This window comes from Silene latifolia, chromosome 1, assembly GCF_048544455.1.
Source record: "Silene latifolia isolate original U9 population chromosome 1, ASM4854445v1, whole genome shotgun sequence".
NCBI classification, from domain to species: Eukaryota; Viridiplantae; Streptophyta; class Magnoliopsida; order Caryophyllales; family Caryophyllaceae; genus Silene; species Silene latifolia.
In genome coordinates this window covers 180603822-180609821 of record NC_133526.1, presented here as the reverse complement: position 1 = coordinate 180609821, position 6000 = coordinate 180603822, and positions in this window count along the sequence as shown.

Genomic DNA, 6000 nt, shown 5'->3' with positions numbered 1-6000 from the left:
TTATCTGCATTCACATACATTTCATGATTCTTTAAAATTCATATAAAAAATATATTGACCAAAAGGTAAAAAAATCAACATGGCAAAAACTTCACAAACGAATCAACATTGTCACATATAAATCATTGAAATTAAACCAAATGGAAAACATGAATTTAAATATAAATCAAAGGATTTATAAAACCAATAACATAACAAATTAAAATATACTTTATTGGACATAACAACAACAATACTCAATAATAATACTCAATATACTCTCTATAATCAAATAAATAAATTAAACCATAAAATATAATCCACAACTTAGAAACTCATGGGCAAATGAGCAATAGATTTTAAATAAATATTGTGAATAGAAACTATCATAGGTATTATAGGTTTTATAGCCATCACGCAACCATAGACTCCCATATTTTAATTTTATTTTTAATTTATTTTGTGGTATTATTAAATTACATAATTGATTGCTGAGCAACTCAAGAGGTGTATTAAATAAGGAAAAATGTTAATGAAAATTATGGTTATTAAGTAGTATAAAGAAATCTAATCAATTTATTAACATATTATATTACAAAAAATAATTAGATAGGAAGAAATTTTAATTAATTTGGTGGGTGTTAAGTATTATGAAGAGTTTTAATCAATTTATTATAATGTTTAATTAAAAAAAATGAATTAAATTGGAAAAAGTGTTAATAAAAATGGTGGGTGCATGTTAAGTAATATGAAAAGTTTTAATTTATTAACATGTTTTATTACCAAAATTTCAATTAAAATTTCAATTAAAATGTCAATTTTAATTATAAATTATGACATTTATTAACATATTTTTATTACAAAAGTTCAATTAAAATGTCAATATTGATTATAAATTATGAAATTTTGATGTAAATCTGTAAGGGTTACATAAATTAAATTAATTTATAGAAAAAAGAATTAAATCTATAAAATAAGACAATTACGTGGCAATGAGGTTTGATGCTCACATTTACGTGGCATTTACGTGGCATTTTTGGATCGTACGTGGCTTTGTCTACGTGGCGTTTATTAGTCATTATATGGTAGCCTTTTAATTATATTTTATAGATTTACGTGGCATTTACGTGGCATTTTTGGATCGTACGTGGCTTTGTCTACGTGGCGTTTATTAGTCATTATATGGTATCCTTTTAATTATATTTTATAGATTTATTAATAGTAAGAATATTATTTAGTTATTGTTTTTGTGTTTGTATTGAAATTGCAGGAATATGACATACTCAATCATCAATAACATTGCATGAAATCTACACTATCTAATTAAAAGGGTAGCTTAGAACATTCAATTTCATTTCACATGACATTTTCACACCCCATTAATTCTTATTCATTTTTGACATGCATGGAATAATAATTGAATTTATAAAACTATAATCTATAATTAATAAGTAAGGCAAAGTATCTACCATTATTTGAATGTCATATTTTAAATTTCATAAGATAATTTCTAAACCACTCTTATGCAAAGTGGATTTTGTAAAAATAAAATAAAATAAGAATAATAATAAAGCAAATCTTTTACATTCCATTTCTCTTTTGCTCCATATTTATGTCTATATTAAATTTCATAATAATGAGAAAAATCTATAACTCAATAATCTAGATATAAAATATATAAATCTAATTAAAAGGCAAGTAAAACTAACTATCATCATTTACATGTCATATTTTAATTACATAAGAAGACAACATCTTAAATCAATCTCATGTAAAGTGGATCTTGTAAAAAAATAAATTATAATAATAATAATAATCAAGCAAAACTTATACATTCCATTTTTCTTTATTCCTTATTAATGTTTATATTAAATTTCATAATAATGAACAATGATGCTCAAAAGTCATGAACCTTGATTCATATTTATACCTATATTAATTTTGATAATAATGAAAAAAGGATGCTCAAAAGTCATAAAACGCATCCTATATTCTTTATATATTTTTGATGGAAGACAAAATTTATAAGCCAAAATTTTTCTTATCTCTATCGTCAGTAGAACTAAATGTATTACTAAACTTTCTTATCATTCTATTAACATCAAACCAAGTGTATTAAGGTTTTAAAATTATTAACTAATTTATTTACTTTTTATGTAAGTTCCATAGGGTTGTGAAATGTTCATCACATTTTCAATTTCATCGTTTGTGTTTGTTTTGTTCTCATTTAGGAGCTATCAAGATTTGTGGTGTTGAGATATTCAAAGGTAATATACTTACATCTCTACGACTTCATTCTCATTCCTTTTTTCTTTCACTATTTAAGACGAAACTTAAGTTAACAACGATAATATTGCATAAAACAAATTTCACTATTTTGTTGGTTAATTCAAACTAATTACTGAGTTACTTTTTTTTTATTATAGAGTCGATTCATTAGAAAAAAAAAACTATATGGAGAAGTAAAATACTAGGATAGCTTAAATAACTATATATTGGAGACTAACTACAAAATGGACGACATCAACGTTGTCGTCAACGTGAATGACTAATAGTTTTTTTTTTTTCCAAATGTATATTTTATTTTGGTATTTGTTTTTTTTTCATCATTTACCTTCGAAAAAATAGCAATATTCACCTACTTTGGCTTATTTAATTTATCGACTTTGATCTTTATGTTAACATGTAAATACCCGTAATCTTAGTACACAATCAATGATGACTTATTCATAAGGTGAGTTTACTATATGTTTTGATATTTTATAAAATTTCAATTACTAAAAACACTAGAAACATCACACTCAAAACAAAACATCCCGTGAATTTCACGAGCCACAAAACTAGTTAACATATTATATTACAAAAAATAATTAAATAGGAAAAACTTTTAATTAATTTGGTGTGTTAAGTATTATGAAGAGTTTTAATCAATTTATTACCATGTTTAATTAAAAAAAATTAAATAGGAAAATTTTAATAATGGTGAGTGTTCAGTAATATGAAGAGGTTTAATTAATTTATTAACATATTTTATTACAAAAAATTAAAAAACAATGAATTAAATAGAAAAATGTTAATAATGGTGAGTATTTAGTAATATGAAGAGGTTTAATTAATTCCTTAATATGTTTATTACAAAAATTTCAATTAAAATTTCTATTTTAATTTTAAATTATGAAATTTATTAACATGTTTTATTACAAAAATTTCAATTAAAATGTCAATATTAATTATAAATTATGAATTTGATGTAAATTTGTAAGGGTTATATAAATTTTGGAAGACAATATATTTAATATACAAAATTAATTTAAGAATAATGATAATATCCTTTAATATTATAGATATAAGTGAATTAAATTAATTTATAGATAAATGATTTAAATTAATGTCATGTAATAATAAATTGATATCCCATGTCACATTAATTCGCCTCGTCACATTAAAAATATGCAACATCATATTTAAATATGTCACGTCACATTAAATTTTAATCTAGGTGGCTTTTTGGATCCTACGTGGTTTTGTCTAGGTGGCGTTTATTTGTTATTTTAGGGTAGTCTTTTAATTATATTTTATAGATATATAGAGAAATGAGCATTATTAATAATTACATTTTAAATTTACTGTTAAGGTCTACAATATTGATGTGTTCTATTAATTATTAAGATAGAAAAGGGAAAACTTGAGGACAATTTTACATAGAAAAATCAAAATATCACTACATTTACTAATTTTAATAAATATTGTATATTTGGTGTTGTATTTTAGGGAGATTTTCGTATTTTATAAAATCACACTATTTAGTATTTCGGCGATGTATTTTTCAAATAAGAGATCGAAAATATTTGTAATGGTTAAAATTCTTTAATATAATAATTTAAATATATTTATGGTTAAAATGTGATAATAATTATATGAGTAAAATATATAGTAATCTTGCAAACCGACATATATATATATATATATATATATATATATATATATGGTAGTCTAAAATATTTAAGTGTAATATATTTCTCCACAAATATTGAGAAATAAGAATTATAAAGTAGGCCAACATTTGTATATAATATAAAAAATTTTAAGCTCAATATTTGAGAATAACCAAACCTATTTACTATTAAGGCCCAATTTGTAGTTGAGGGTGATTTGAGCGGGAAAATTCCTATTTTCAACTATTCATTTAGTAAATAGAGGATGAGATTATCTTTATAATGGAAATAGAAATTGAATATAGAAGAACAAATACTTGAAATGGAAATTGCAAATGAACTCGAAATGTTTAAAGGAAATTACAATAAGAAAATGCTTAAGAGAAATCTAATCTAACCTAAACTAAGAACTAAAATGGGAGTATAAAAGTAGTGTAGAAGGTGTGCAAGAAGTGTATAAGAAATGTGTTTTAGGTCCCGGATCAACACCCTTTATATAGGAGTGAAAGATGAAACGTAAACATTCAAGAGGGAGGTAACCCCGATCGGGGCCACCCCACCCCGATCGGGGTCGTGGTGACTTGGCCTCTTTGTCTTAAATCCGTCTTAAATTGCAAAGGGAATCCAAAGATGCGTGTTAATGCTTCAATATTCCTCCGGTTGAATGCTTCAAATGAGATCCTAAGCTTGTATGGGCACTTGATCATTTGGACTTTACTTGGGCTTATATTTCATTTATTTACTTGTGTATCAACTCAAGTTAGTTTCTTACTCGGGATTTTCCAATTCTTCCCAAAATGCCCCTATGCTTCCCGAAACACCTTCGCATGATCAAGACTTGCTCTTATTAGCCTCGTGAACTTGGGTGAATGCTAATTTGACGGGAAAAAGCTACCGAGTGCTTCATTTCCTACAAAATGCAATGAATACGAGCAAAATCACCTAGAACACGGAATTAGCTCACAAATACATTAATAAAAATGCAATAATCAACTAAACCGAGCTAAAATAGGGGGTTAAAGTATATATAAAATGGACTTATCACCTTTTATTATAGTTTGTGGCTCAAATGTGTATTTCATTTCGTACATGTTTTAATAACAATTATCGTACCTATTTTATCATATATTGTAACAATTTTTATTGGTACCACATTAATGAGTATACATACCCATTTTATTCCTTTTCATACTGATAGTACCAAAAAGAGTCGAGTCAAGTGAGTGCTCTTAGCATCACTCATGTGTTTAATACGGGTCTTTAAGTATACTTATGATAATAAGTAATTCTCATTTATCGGGGCTATGATCGTGGTGTATTTGGACTAACTTGAGATTGACAATAAAAAATAAAGTGAATAAAACCATGACCGAGATATGGCACGAGTCAAGGGAAGTCAAGAAGGATCTTTGAAGCAACAAGACAATCAAGGAGGATTTTGGAAGATAACATTCAGGGGATTCGGCAGACTGCCATATAACTCGGCTGTCTGCCATTCAGCTGGCAGTCTGCCTCGACAGTCTGCCATTGAGTCGGCAGTCTGCCGGTGTGCTGGGCTCGGGATTTGTTATTCCGCTTTTTACGTAAATCAAGGCCCATTCCGGGCTTACCCTAGAATTTCGTGCAACACTATATATGCTCCAATATTTGATATCAAAAGGATGTTGGTTGTTATCCTTAATTTTGTAACAATTAGACAAAATCCTCTTTAATTTATGTTAAGTATTCTTCATTTCTTGGGTTGTAAGACAGTTATGAGGAGCTAATCTTCATTTCTTGGGTTTGTTATATTGCGTTGTTAGAAAAAATTGCAACTTTTTTTTACATTCATGTTACCAATCAACTCAACCCCCCTTTGTTTTATGTTCATCTATTGTTTGTCATTGTTAATAACCATTGTGTGTTTATAAAGTCGATTAATGAGTCTTAATTTGTAGTTAGAGTCTTAACTAAGTTTTAATAGTTTATAATTCAAGTCTCTAGTTTAAAAGTCATTCTTTTGGGATCAATCCTTACTTGCACTATATTGCTTTATCAATTAGAGTAGTCTAGAGTATAATTTGGCTTATAAATTGTTAATTTGGTA